This window comes from Lutjanus erythropterus, chromosome 22 (assembly GCF_056507025.1).
Source record: "Lutjanus erythropterus isolate fLutEry1 chromosome 22, fLutEry1.hap2, whole genome shotgun sequence".
Classification (NCBI taxonomy): Eukaryota; Metazoa; Chordata; class Actinopteri; order Lutjaniformes; family Lutjanidae; genus Lutjanus; species Lutjanus erythropterus.
The window spans coordinates 5,800,069-5,815,744 of NC_139338.1; the positions used below are offsets into that span (position 1 = coordinate 5,800,069).

The 15,676-nt window shown below is 41.0% G+C and overlaps 1 long non-coding RNA gene across 1 annotated transcript; it reads right to left on the reverse strand.

The window, feature by feature from the left end:
* Positions 1-211: 211 nt before the first annotated feature.
* Positions 212-15,101, reverse strand: LOC146306524 (uncharacterized). Its single transcript, XR_014768955.1, has 3 exons — positions 14,995-15,101; positions 8,711-8,946; positions 212-377 (listed from the first exon to the last, which is right to left on the reverse strand). It is a non-coding gene; the product is annotated as an uncharacterized LOC146306524 (long non-coding RNA).
* Between the last annotated feature and the right edge of the window lie 575 nt (positions 15,102-15,676).

A 15,676-nucleotide genomic window follows, 5' to 3' on the forward strand; every position in this document is an offset into this window, starting at 1 on the left:
TGGTGATTCTAAATGCGTGTAGGTGTGAATGTGAGTGGTTGTCTGTCTATGTGCCAACCCTGCGATGAACTGGCGACTTGTCCAGGGTGAACCCCGCCTCTCATCCAACGTCAGCTGGGATAGGCTCCAGCAGACTGCGACCCTTACGGAATAAGCGGTTAAAGAAAATGAATGAATGTATGAAGTTTAATGTAAATTTGCAGGTAAGTTTCTTTGAAGTTTTTCTATTGGTAGTTCACAACATTGACATGTAATCGCTGTAGTTTGATGATAAACGTGTTCGCAGTTGCTTATTGACACATCCAGACGTGGAACAACATTAGCCTCCACTTGAAGTTGTGTTTTTGGCCACGTTCTGTTTTGGTCTCCACCACCTCCTGAGAAAAAAATGTAGTTCATTAGCTTCTAAATGTTCCCCCATGATCACCAGCTACCTGCAAACTTAATCTGTCCACTGTTCGGTACTTACCAAGTAATGTACAGTGGGTTTGCACAGCAGGCCATAAATGAAAACAATTAACTTAAACTATTTGCCTACACAGTGGTGAATCTTACCCCATCCACGTTTCTGAACATCTGAGCCATTCGAGGATTCCTGTTTAATACCCAGTTATATTTGTGGAATGTCCCAAACGGGTTTTTTGAGTATTCGACAACTTAAACAGTCTTTTGTTGCCCCTGTGTTGCAGGCATCAAATTCAGAATGAGTGTTTATTCACAATTTTCAACTAAACACAAGGCAAAAAAGTTTTTGTAAATCATTGCATTCTTTTTTGTATTCACGTTTTACCCAGCGTCCCAACTTTTTTGGAATTGGGATTGTAATATAAACAGAACTAACAGGCATCCATGGTGCCGCCAGCTGTCTGTATACGCAAAATGTGGGACTATAATCTTGTTTTAACACACAGTCTTCATCAGCAGATGAAGATCGCAGTCTGTAGCAAGCGGCAATGTTGCATTTGCCAAAAGAACAAATGAACATATGAAAAATGAAATTTAGAAGGATTGATCAAATACACAAACAAAATCTTGTTTTCATCTAAAGAAAACTTGAGAAGTACACAAACTGTCTTTGGGTTTTTCGTCTTCTGAGTTCGTGCGTCACTTGAGATTTTTGAGGTGAGTACATCAGATTCTCACTTACCCAGAAACCCCTCTGCCTACGTAAAGACAGTACACGTGTGTCATTAGCCTTGAGAGGCTTTTTGGTTTTGAATGTATCCTCACATGGCATCGCCCCTGTTCCTCCTGATCATCCTCTCTGTTGTAAACTATCAGACCCAAAATGTCAAAAATGGTACGTCAGACTAGTGTTGTGTTTGGTGAGTTTGATTCAAATAAAAGACGTAATTTGTGGAGGCTGGCAACTCTGAAGTACCCCGGAATTCATTTTTCTAAGACTGTAGGGAAAAAACAGCATCTCATGGCTATCTGGAAGCAACAGTAGTCAGAAAGTTGCATTTATTCTTCAGCCTGAACTCTGATCCAAACCTTGTCAGTCTGTTCTTCCTCACTGCTCGTTTAACACACGTGGCTCTGCAGAATGAATGTCTAGGAATCCTCCCAAACCCCAGTCGCTTGGCTTTAACAATCACTCCACTCTGCATCCTCTCTGTTTAATGTACCCTGCCCCCCTACCCCTCGTCCTCCTCGCCGTCCTCCCTCAGACCCTCAGTTAGTGCGGCCTGGCGCTCTGACAGACGGAGCTCATGCCGCACTGAACAATGGCTGGCGTCCGACACGCTCTGGCAAGCTGCGGAGCTGTAATCACGGGATGGAGTAATCCCGACAGGCGTTTTTTTGTGTGTGTGTGTGTGTATGTGCGTAAGCAGTCTTTTTCAAGCTACTGTATCTGCTCGTGCGCTAGCATGTGTGTGGGTGTTTTAACTCCGTCCCAGAAGGTTTCTCTAAGTGCTATTAGAGGTCAACACGGCTTGAAGATCCAACGGGACCGCAGCGATGACCGCCTCTGACTGGATCCTTTCTCTGCACGGTCCATGGCTCTGTCTGACAGTAGCCAGTTGTAATGGCAGACTGAGGTCTCCAGCTGACAGTTGGTTGAAGTGATCCCTGGTGGCTGGGGCGTGGAGGGCAGGCGGCCAGCGCTCAGCCTGCGCACGAGCCAAACAACATGCTGGACTCCCTCAAAGGCACCACCAGGGATTGTTAGATTTACTTCTCACTAGCTGTCAGCCAGACAGGTTTATTCTCTGGGTCTTGTTCTTGTTAGTTATTCACAGCTCACTATTTACATCTACTGTCGTTTATCTTTACAACAAACTCTTCCTGATCTATAATGCAAACATCAGGTGTTTGGAGGTTGTATTTTTAACCTATGAATTAACAGATCTGTTACAGGATAGACTCCAGAGTTGTCCATGTGTCCCACAGAGGTACTGAAGGACACTGGGTCTGATTTTCATAGTTGTATACATATATAAAACTACAATGTCTTAGCACAATTCACTTATACAACACTGTCATAACTATGAAAAGTTATACATGTGCATTTGCTATGATTGCATGACTTATGATGAAAAACTAGTGAGGTAACAACTTTGCTAACACAGTCATGCATTAAGCAAATGCAACAACACAAGACTTGACAAGCCAACTATTACTTTGTAGTCCAACAGCAAGAGAGCCAGTGTGGCATCTGTTTCAAGGCAGAGTCAGATAGCTGCATGGCTAACTGAGACTACTTACTAACAGCATCTATGGTTAGCAGATAAAATGCTGTTGAAAACAGTGTTGGGTAGTAATGTTATTACTTTTCCCATGAATGAGTAATATAAGGGATCGCAATTTCCAAAGTAATTACATTACACTTACTTAATTACTACAATTATTTCAAGTAACTCTGTGTTACTTTTTGACCTTATGATGATGAGTACATTCAGGAGGTCATTGCAGCTGGTGGCCAAAAAGCTAAATAAAGGATGGGAGATGAGGGAGAGTTAGAGAGACATACTTTCCACAGGTGGAAGTATTGTCATTATTTGACTATATGAGTCATATGTGAGTTTATTTGGTTCCTTGACAAAGAATGTGGTGATGGAATCTCATTTGAAGGCCACACTCTGGACAGATAACAACAAAAGCTTATAATATAATTAATATAGTAATATAACAAGTAATGTAACCTATTAATTTTGATACTAAGTAATAAATGAGTAAGTTAGGAATTTGTTCTTGGATTACATATGAAACTAGTGAGTTGACAGTTCATTGCTGACAGATGCTGAAAACCTCCACCTGGTGGATCAAAGCTCTTATGCTAATGCTGTTAATACAAACACTCCAAGTCCAGTCAGGCCAGAGTCAGCTAGTTGCATAGTTAACTGAGCTAACTAGCTAATGGGAGCTGCAGTTTTCAGCAGTTAGTGTTTAGCAACAAGTAAAGCTCTCTGTCTGTCAGGAAACTCCGTAAATCACAAAGGATTCAGGCAGAGAGAGGACATCAGAGGGAAAACCAGAAGACTAGTTTGAACAAAATCAGTGACATCATTCATGGTGTGTAACTTTGTGCTGGATTATATTCACAAATTAATGCATACATGGACAGCTGCAGGCATCACAGATGCTTATCAGCTCTGCTAGCTTTCTGGAGATATCTTGGAGGATGTGTTCCACACGCGCATTTGAACGGCGTCTGTAGTGGCTGTGTGGACAAGTTTGCATGGTCACAACAAATAGGGGGTACACACAAAGCCTCCACAGACACCCTCTGTTAACAAGCACATACTGACATCGTGCCCTGCAACTCAAGTTAAGTTCAAGCGTTCGGGCAATAGGATAGGAATGAAAGAGGCACCATTCTCCCTGGAACAAGTCTGTGTACCATCAACATGGTTTTAAGGTTGTTATTTTAAGGTAAAATAGTTGCATAATGTTTCGTTAAGTAGCATGAAACACAAGCACTATGAAGTAAACTGCTTCAGTTTACCACTTTGATTTATCACATCGTTGAGCATTTCAGGGCAACTTACTGCTGGTAAACATTTCTGACTTCATGTAATGAACAAAATATTTGAGTTTTTGTTGAACTGCGTCCCTGCTGCTGATCTAAGCTCCTTTTCACACTCCTCTCTGTTTTTCTTTCTCTCCAGCGCTCCCTGTACAAACACAGTTTGCACTAATAATCCTGACACAGCCCAGTTTAATTGGCCTTTCATTTCCTAAGCCGGGGAACCACGGACACACACACACACACACACACACACACACACACACACTCAGCACTGGTTCAGGGGTTATTTATCTGACCTTGTTTCTAATGCATGCAGCAGACAGGTTTAGAGGCTCTGGCAGTTCTACACGGTAAAATGACTTACAGCAGCCATGAAAAGATTCAGTTTCCTGCTCCTCTGAGAGCAGCTAATGGACCCACAGATCTGGCACATCAAACACTCACACACACACACACACACACACACACACACACACACACATACATACGAGGACTTTCGTCTTGTACGGTGGTTACGTGCCACACCACAACCACCACTGAGAAATTTCTCCTCTTTTCACCAACCAATCTCTTTTTCCAGCCTTAGCTTCCAGTTAGACCCCCTCCCTCCCCCCTATCCCAGAATGCCCTTGTCAGCCCCACAGATGTTCCAACACCACTCGGTTGTCACGTGCCCCTCTGTGTCCACTCCAAATAAAATCTCCAGGATGGTAATGAAAACACTGTCAAACAACTATAAGATAGAGTGAATATTATGAGCTGTATTTATGGAGTTGTTGATAAATTCAGCCGGATTGGTTGATGGATTGTACACCGAGCCGTTGCCACTGTTCTCTTCTGATGCAGCAATAAAAAAGGGTCCCCATGTGTGCAGGGATTTGTAAAGTTGTTCTTATAATTTAAATTAAGAGGATGGTTTAAACAAATTGAAAGTGTCTCTTATATCCTGAATATACTCCATAATGGAAACTATATTTAATTTAGAGCCAAAAGCCAAACATCTTTACCAGCTACACTCAATACTGACAGGTAGGGACTGAGATTTTAATAATTTAGGAAACTGCCTTTTAGTTATTACTCTAATGCATAATGGAATCAATTTAATTTCCATTTGTTATTCACCTACTGAGCATTTTTTATTTTCCACAATAGAATGATCATTGTTCTGACAGCCCATTATTCTGAAAACAAATACCTATTGCTTCAAAGGCCCATTGCTCTGTGAGTTACTAAGCAATAGGGCTTTGGAGCAATGGTCCTTTGGAGGAATGTCCTATTAGACCAAAAGCCCATTTGTCCGACAGTCCATTATCCCAAAAACAAACACCCATTGTTTCAAAGACCCATTTCTCCATTTGCTACTGCTGGGAGAATCTGTATTTTCGGAGCAGTGGGCCTTCAGAGCAATGGGCCTTTTGGAGGATTAGGTCTTTGAAGGATTGGGCATTTGTTTTCAGGATAATCAGCAGTTGGTCAAATGGGCTTTCAATCCAGTGGGATATCTTGTGGGGTTTCAGAGTAATGGGCTGTTAGAACAATGCCACAGATTCCGGTTAAAGGTGCCCAGTGAAGTTTTCTTATAAATAAATTTACATTGAACATTGCATTGTGTTCATTTTTAAAGCTGAATGAATATATTGAGTACATTTCACTCTTTGTATAAAACATCAGTAAAACGTATTTTTTAAATAGTCTAAAACTTCTGTTGTTTACATCCATTTATCTGCAGGCACATTGCTATGTTTGCTTCCACTTTTCCACATTGCATCCTTGTCTGTTTGCACGATATAAAGAAAAAGCATTATTCTACTACAAGTGGTCACATGTCTGGACATTTCTGTATCACAAGTTTACACTGTGAACTGAAAACTTCACTGATGAACAACAATGTAGCGACGCCTGTGAGTAGGTTTGGGTCAACTTGAGCTACACCGCAGTCACGCCTGACACACCTCACACTCTGTAGTACACACCAAACACAACTTTCCAATCTGGTGGTCTATTTAAACCGCTAAAACCTCCCATCTACTCCTCTGCCTGTTAATGCCATCGCTGCCTTGTATCAGCATAACTGCCTGTTCATTCAGCCCCACCACCACCCCAGCATCCACCTGCAGGCTCCAACAGGGGGTCCAAGGTATGCGTTCATCACTCCTCACTATCTCTATGTAAACATAATCTGTGAGGAGTGATGAGGTGGGAGGCTAGACGCCAAACTCTAACTATGTTCTGTTGCTGCAATAAACATTCTTAGACATGAGTTGTCTGACTGAACTACAGTTAGGTAGAACACTATTAACAGTTGAGTGATAGTGTTTGACTACTTTTACAGGTGTATCTTTTAGAGTATCCTGCACAAAGTTCATCACAATCACTGTCCATGCTGACTCAGGACCTGCAGGGAAGCTGAAGAGGTCTTGCTGCTTGTCAATCATGCTGACATGTAGAGTTTCTGTAGACCAGGGTGAAAATGCAGATATCAACCCTTGAAAAGTAGGTCCAGGGACTAAATGTTCCTTGTACTTTGGGTAAAAACATCTCTGACTTGTCCGCTGCTGTTTATTAGCTGTATTCTACCTCCGTCTGACAGTGTGAGTCAGCCTGTCCGGACCTACTTTTCTCCACGGAAACATGAAGCCAGTGTTCTTGTGTCTGTGTTTACCAACATCCTGCGTTGGTGTAGTCTTTCTCAACCATGTCAATTTGTGCTAAAAGTCACTCTGGAAGTGTCCGGTTTAGGTGGAACACTTGAACAGCACAATAAAATAAAGAAGAACAGCTGTCATTGCCAGTACTGTTGGTCATATTCCAGGAATTTTCAAGAAGTGAGTCAGTATCTAGAAATAAGACTGCACTTCTATCAAGTAAACTTTTGAATGACACACACTACAGGAAAAAGCTGCCAAGAACAATGCAAAAGTGACACAAAATAGTCCAACATAACAAATTCACTAAGATAAAAAGTCATTTTGGACAAAACTGTGCTTTTATATTGCACTCCCCCTATATTATTTAGCCCTGATAACTAAAAATGAAACCATCCTGACAGAATGTATTCCGGCTTCTGTGTTTTTCCTGTCTAACTATTAATGGTTGTACATTTCTGTGTGTTTTTTCTGCTATAGTAACACTCATGTTAACCTCAGTCAGAGGTAATGTACAGATGAGGACGGGTCTGATGCTGCAGTGAAAAGGCTCCTTTGTCTCGCAGCTTCAGACCTTGTCCAGCCTCATGTTTCCAATGGCTTCTCCTGGAAGTCAGAGTGTGTGGCTGACGTAACAAGTCAAATTAAATGTCTCGCCAAAACAGATGTTGGACCGAGTCTGACTGAAAAGACGAGTGTTTGTGTGTGTGTGTGTGTGTGTGTGTGTGTGTGTGTGTGTGTGTGTGTGTGTGTGTGACTGGAAGTAAAAGTTTAAACAGGAAAGGAGAGAAAATTAGGTGTGAGGTGTGTTTGTGCATGCAAACTGTTTTAGTCTGCCCTGCTGTTCATGTACTTCTGAACTCATGAGAACCATTGGGACATTTTTCTCCACTGGCTGGTCACTGGTGGTGACGCCAGATGGTCAAGTTGCTCTGTCCAACAGCGGACCACAATATCAACAACTACAAATTGTCATGAAATTCGCTGTAAACATCCAGTCCATGGTCTCATCATTTTTTGTGACCCTCCTTTACAGTTGTTTCAATCAGTAAAGTCAATAAAGTTAAGGGTTCAACATTTAACCATGACCTAATGTCCCATGGCCATAAAAGCTTACTCTGTGGCCACCAAATATTCCATGTAAGTGGCTACTTGTGGCCAACACATTTTATGCCCATGTTGACTGAATAATGATACTCATGCGAGTAATGTGAATAATTGCAAATGTTCCCGGTCCAAACTCGAGGCTTCTCTTCAGGTGTGCCTATTCAAACTGCTAATGCAATCCTTACAGAAGAACCAGAAGCACAATAGGCAGTGGCTAAGAAATGACAAATATAAGGACGTTAATGTACTGTGGTGTGTGCGAACAGTTTACTCAACTAGTACAGAAGTCCAGCTAATTTTTCACCTGAAACACCACATCACAACTCATGGGAAAAGTGGGCAACACAAGTCTCACAGTTAAGGAGATCTGTGTTAAGTTGAGTTAAGTTGCCTTTTCTGTATTGTTTTTACACATTTGGCCCACCACAAAAATAAATAAATTAGCATGGTGCCATTGTTTAAAAATATCAGCATCTCTCCCTGAATGAAGAGTCATTTAAAATGAACTATGGAATGTGTGTTTGTGAAAGGGGAATCCAGCCCCAGATCATCGTAACCAAGCCTTCATCAAATTACTCAACAATCCATGGAGACTGTCAAAATAAAATGGCAATGCTGTTAAAAAGCTGTGACTAAATTTGTAATCTGTTGTCAAGAAATGCAACAATAAATTTCAAGACAATCAAAAGACGGAGGGTGCATTATGATGATGTCAGATGACATGAATAAGATAAACAACAGCGATGGTTCGTTTTTAACCAACCCACCGACCCACCAGGTCAAACAGCGATGTCGGTAAATCATCAGAGAGGGATGGGGCCAGACCCCATGAGTCATTGAACATAACTCTCCAGAAAAGTGCTCCCTGTAACTAATGAGATTTGGAAAGCAGGCCCCTGTGTGTGTGTGTGTGTGTGTGTGTGTGTGTGTGTGTGTGTGTGTGTGTGTGTGTGTGTGTGTGTGTGTGTACGTGCAGTGAACACACCTTGTGCATGTGTCAGACATTAGGTGCTAAACCCTGGATCAAAGGCCCCGGACAGGAGCGGATCTGTCTGCATTTTGTCATTGTTTCCGTCCAGACGGCGAAGTGTGTGAAGCTGCAGGTGAGGCCCGTCAGGCCAGGGAGTCTTCCAAAGGCAACGGGATACTGGGAAATCCAGGAGTCAGGCAGCTGTTTTCCATCTTTAACCTATGGACACGATGGAGCGCGGAGAGATTGAACTGTGGAAATACCAGATCAGACAGAGTGAGAGGTGTGAGGCCAGGAAGAAAAAGGAGAAGTATCCCAGCAGGCGTTTGACAGAGTGACAGGCAGGAAGTTCAGCGTCAACGTAGACAAGGGACAAGGAATTCTTGACCTTAATTGATCTTCATATTTTGTACTATGGTAGAGATGACTGAGCTAGATACTCATTTGGAAAAAGAAGAAGAAATAACAGTTCACTTTGCTAATTTTAACGGTTTTGTCTGTTTCAGTGTAAAGAGTCATAATCACTGTGAGTGTTTCCATGTAACTGTGAAGAAAATTTGAAGCAAACTTTTGAAATATTGCAAAACAAACAAACAAAAAAAAGTAAACTAGGCACATTTCCATCAACTAGTTTGGTGTGAATAAAGTAGCAGTAGTTTTGTTAGTTAGAAGTTAGCGGCATAAGCTACATTAATAAACAGAGTAGAAGAGGTAGAGGTTGGAAACCAAACAAAACGGCTGTTTGCCAAAGGTCAATAAACCTCAAGCACAAAGAAAAAGAAAATTCAGACGCCTTTGCCATCTACGAGAAAAAATAGTCTTCAAGATTTCTTTTCGTTCAGCTTCAAGAATGAACACAATGGGATTTGGTCAATGTAAACATAACTTTTGTTTACAAGAAAACGCCACTGGGAACCTTTAACCATGGCCCATGACTCCAAAACCCCAATTATTCAGAAAATGTCCCACTGGACTGACAGCCCATTTGGTAAGAGGAGGTATCACCATACTTCATTTGAATAAGAATATGTTTTACTTTATTTTTTTCGGATTTGGAGAACAAAAAATGATGCAATAGTATTGTTTTGTGTTACAGACCATCTGACAATAAGACAAAAAGAAAGACGCTCAGGGGTGTGTCCAAAAGCTTCAATGGGTGAAGAGTTCAGGCCAGAAGTTGATTTGAAAACCAGCGGTGCATTCAGCGCTGCCAGAACCTATCAAAACTGTTTTACAATATGGAATCTGAGGTGCTTTTAATGTCCTATTTGGCCTAGTGTTGGAAAACATTTGGTACAATTTGTTACCGCAGCAGGTTTAGTGGGTTCTCTTCAGATAATTCTTAAAAGAAAAGCTTTAAGTAATCTGGTGGTGCAAAATGTACTGTTGGAAAACTTAGTTTAGACTTTAGCCAGATTTACAGTAGCTGCACAGAAAGTGCAGGGAAAATGTGTGCTGGGTCTTAAATCAATTTGCACTCAAAACCTGAATGTAATTACTGGTTGATTTATGAAGTAGCAGCTAATTACACAGTCAGCCTGGGTTTTCCCCTGCAGGCACGCTGCTACCACAGCTACACTGTTCCCATCCTCCTCAATCCTCATTAAAATCCTGGTTTGGAGTTTACATGGCCAAGAAACTTGGTTTCTATTGCAAAACATACCTACCTGTGTTAATCACTTTGTAACCAACATGTGCACATTAACACCTCTAATGATGCATGCAGAAGGATATGCAAAGATGTTCACTGTGCTAACATGATTTTTCTTTCTTTCTTTCTTTCTTTTTTAACAGAAACCTGTTTGCCAAAAGCACCATTTTTATGTGGACAACGTTGATGAGGACCAGCTAGCAGGGGGGTTTTGGGGGGGCTGTGGAATCAGGACTGAAATAAAGGTTAAAACGAGGTTTACAACTTCAAATTCTTGTTCATTTTTAAAACAATGGGTCCTTGTATTTCAAACAGACAAAGACAAAAGCAGCCTGCTCAGATCCTGCTGCTTCACTGTGGATTTTGTTAGCTGACATGACATGTTGCTAGCTAATGTTACCAGCTGTAGCTAGCTAATCATCATTAGCTGGAGCACTGTCTGCAGCTGACTTGTTTTGTTTTGCATGCCAAAAGAATTACAAGTTGCATTTGTTAGAGGTTCTCTTTGGACAGACCACACTTGTAGCTGCCAGTAGTCCCTCTTAGGATGCTGATTGGCTGCACCACTTTTGGCGTGGACAAATGGATGACTTTAAGCCTGGCAAGATGGATGCTTGTGTGATCTTGCAAATCCATCTGACGTTGAAGTTATAATCAGGCGCGAGGTCTCTTCTAGGTTAAATCTTGGGATGTAAGGATCTTGGCAAATCAAGGCAAAGATTAGGTTAATACACAGTTTTTTAGGTTGACAAGAAAAGTGAGGAGACGAACCAAAGCTAGTTGAACCTAAGCAAAATACCAGCTTTTTAGGGAGTCCCTTTCTTATTCAGTGTCGTAACTTAGTTACTGTCAAAATAAAGCAGTCGATGTAAACACAGTCAGTGATTTAACACAAAGCCAGTAATCTGTAAAGATTAATACACATACACACTGTGACACAGCAGTCTCAGCCAAGCCACCAGACAGTTGCTCTATCAGAGAGTCTGCACAGGGATTATATAACTAAAGTAACAAAAGATGGATGCGGTTGGCTGAAGTCTGTCATTCCAGGGGCGGCGTAATCCAATCTCATCTCCTTTAAAAACCATTATGAGCAGAAAACAGAGAGCAGGACCTCTCACTGCAGGTATGACACGTTGATCTGTGTTGCGTCTGTTATATAAGGTCAACCGCATGTGGAAAAAGTGCTTCTCTGTAGGATGGCAACAGGTTTGAATGTGTCACTTACATACATGTCACTTCATTAAAGTGGACTGTGGATCGTCTTAGAACGTTACATGCAGTGGTTCCAAAAGTCCACATGTTCTGTCCTCAAGTACAAGTACAGGTATTTGTTTAAAAAAGACTCTGGTAAAAGTAGAAGTACTGAATCAACTTCTTTACTCAAGTAAAACTGAAAAAGTACAGGGTCTGAAATGCATTCAAATTATAAAAGTAAAAAGTCGTCCTCTGAAGGACATTTTTACCAGCTGTTTCTGTGCTAAACTAACTGAACCTCAGTTTTTCATCCCTCATGTCTGCCTCATCTTGTTTCATCTTTTTGGTCTTGATACATCGTTTTTGTCTCATTAAATCCTTATGTAGTTTTTAGTGTTGTTACATCTTTTTCATTTTGTTAGTATTTTAGTTTTGTCATTTATGTGTAGTTTTTTGTCTTGTTACGTCATTTTTAGTCTTTTTACATTTTCTGTCTTTTAACATCTTTTAAGTTGTTTTTGATCTGGTTACATTGTTTTCGTCTTGTTGTTACAAACAATTTTTGTTTTGTACCATTTTGTTTGTCTTGTTTCATCTATTTTGGCTTGTTATGTCATTGTTTTCATCTTCTTGTTACCTTGTTTTTAGTCTTTCTGTGTCTTTTTTGTCTTATTATGTCTTTTACGTTTTACATTGTCTTTTTTTATGTGTCATTGTTCCATCCATTTAGGTCAACAATTGGACTCAAAAACATTCAAAGTAAAGTGACAAGCCTGTTGATAAAACGTAAGTAGAAAGTACAGAAAAATAAAGACTCAATTAAGGACAGATACCTGAATTATCTCCTTAAGTATTTGTAATTAGTTACTTCCCACCTCTTGTTATATGTCTTCAGTCTGGTATCAGTGCTTTCTGTTGGTTTCCGTCAGCCTGATTCAGTAAGTGCTGTCCTACAAATCTGCACATCATGTTTCATTGTCTACATTTGGCCTGTTATCTCCAAGGATTAGACGACTGCCGAACTACAAAGAGGACCCACAAATGCCAAAAGCTATTTTTCCAACTCTGTTTGAAGTGTTTCCAGGTAGATTTCCCCTCCAACATTAACTCGACATCCTCGGTCTATTTAGGTTTGCAGCGGATGTCAGCTGCGCTAAGTTTGCAACTTTCTGACAAGCTGTCAAACCCCCTGACACTGACCTGCTTTTTAAGAATTTGACCTCTGGCCTTGTGTTGCAGGGCCTGAAGGCCTGAGGACAGTGCACCTGCCTGCCTCACACCTCTGTTTTAGGGGACACACAGACACCGACTCCAGAATATCTCTGTCAACAGTTTCTTAGAGTGCTAATAATTTCCTTGCAACTGATCTGCCTGGAAAACCCTGAAGAATTTTAATTGTCTTGTAAAATATTCACGGAGGGTTTTCCTTCAGAAAGCTGACACTCGCTAATAAACTTGCAGCAAAGTTTAATGCTGCCAGCTGGCGAAGCCTCCTCTGTGCTCCTCGCTCTATATTCAGAACTCTTTCTCCTGCAAACTTAATACAGCAATACACACCACACGATGTGAGCATTACCATTTAAAACAGAGACCATTGCTGTGTTTGTATTAAAATTCTTAAAAACTGTCCGTAGATTTTAATATCTGGATCCACTCTGTCAAGTGAGACACATGCATAGTTCTGTTTTTTAAGTTTCACTTGCAGCAGCACTGGTTAGTCGATGCACCACTCTGGATCTTGACAGGAAGATCTCAACCTCTCTGTAAAATTTTGTACAGATGTTTATGGTCCAAATGGTATAAATCCTGATGACTCTGATGATCCCTCAACTTTTCATCTACCACCACCAGCAGGTCAAAGTTGGTCCAGTCCTTTGGATGACAGGTCTTAACAGGTCCATTCAAACCCTAGGACCCAAGACCAGACCCAAGACTAGACCAGACCTGTATGGGCTCAGGACCATGTTTTTATATGGTCAATCATTACCGTGGGTCACAGGTCTGTTAAACATTATGTGTGACCTGAGTGGATCTGAGAAGACCCAGCTGTTATCATGATAGAAGGATCAGAGAGCAGAGGTCAGACTCGTCTTGGGGTGGACAGATGATAATATTGTATCAAAAATTATATGCGTTGCAGCCAGACAAAAAGGAGAAGGTTGGTAATGTACATTAGGGATCCTATAAGTTTTGTTGCTCACAATCTGTGCCAATCGGGTCTTTGTCCTCTTGAATAGATTCGGGTCGAGATTGCTGCTTGGTTTTAGGCTCAGGCTTTCAAATAATGGCATGTCTGGTTCAGTTGTTCTACATTTCCAGGTATTTTTGGGTTCAGGCACAAACATTCCCATCAGCCTCACGGGCCTAGTACAAAAAATGTTAGCATGATAAACATTATACTTGCTAAACGTCAGCAGGCTAACGTTGTTTTGAGCATGTTAGCATGCGGGTGTTAGCATTTCATATCATCACTATGCAGGAGTATGTCTCATAATCTCCCTATACACAATGTATTGTTGACTTGTGGGTCTTGACCACTCTGATATGGTTGACACACGTCAAACTGTAAACTATGTTTCTATATGTATGTTTTTTACCATCACATGTCACTGCCCTTACAGAAAAAACACATGAACTTCATATGTTTTCCACATGTGGCACGTTTCACATTGGAATACACATATTACACCATGAAAATGTTCCAATACCACACTTTTCCCATGTGCAAAGAACATGTTTAATGTGAAAAAAAAACATGAATATCACATGTGATTTTGCATGTGAAATTATTGTGAGAAATATACATGGGCTCCACATATTATACCATGAAAATATTCCAAAACCACACATTTTCATGTGCCAAGAACATGTTTAACACATGAGAAACACATGTTGCACATATTTCAGATGTGATTTTGCACGTGTGAAATTCATGTGGTTTTTCTATAAGACTGTGTTTTTTGTTTCTGGGTAATGAAGGAACACATAAAGAACAATTCATATTTTAAAAAAGTATGGGAAGGTAAAAGAAAAATAAAACTAACTGATGTGTTCCTTGTTCTAGTTATTGAAATATTACTTTTTATCAGTATTCTTCACACACAAATTCTGCTGTAGTGAATTAGGAACAAGCCATGATTTTAAACAGACACATGCTATGGGCCTGGACTTACTCACACACACAAACACACACTGGTTGGCTGAGTTGTGAGTTGTTCACACTCTCTCTTAGATTCAGACACACACACTCCAGCTCTCATTGCATCTGAGTGCTCAGCCCCTCTGCGCAGACGTTCAGCACGTCGCCTCTGATGGAAAACTGCAGCCCGTTCTCATCGTTATTTCATATTTTGGCTGCGGCGATCCCAATATCTTTCACCGCCGTGACAATTGCCTTAGCAGACGGCTGCAGCACGCTGCCCGGCCACAATGCAAGGAATCCAGACATTACCCAATATCCTGAGAGGGTCCTGGGGGATACACGCTGCTCATTTACTGACATGCCAATACGCCGTGTGACTGGTGGACAGGTCTGCGGTTTAAAGGCAGGCACAGGGGACATTTATCAGGCTGGACATGAATGACACATCAAAAGATGTGTCAATATTTGCTCTGCAGAGAGGACTGCAGGGTGGAAAAACCCACTGGCACTCATTTACACTGTTATACATCATTCATGTGTGACAGTCTGTGCATGTCTGGAACTCATTTTGTTGATTAGATGTTAGAATTTAGTTTTTGGCGCACCAAAGTGCCCTCAGCCAATAACAAGAGAATGAATTTTCAGGACAGTCAGATTGCAGCCCTAAATTGCATTGCATTCTGGTCTGTTTTCTGCCACTATGAATTAAAAAAATGGATAATTGTTAAACAATGGTGGGGGGAAAAAAACAGAAATAAGTGGTTGCTTTTTATCCTGAGGGCCAAATCCACAACAAAACCCAACATTTACTGTTAGTCTTTAAAGGATAATTGCGGTTCATTACAATTTGGATCTTATTTTTGTAATTTTGGTCATTGTGCCTGTCTCTAATAATATCACTGAAGTCACCAAGTTAATTTCTGAGTTCTGGGAACACAGCACCATCACCGTGTTTCCAGATCTCAGTCATTACTTTGGTGGATACAATGTG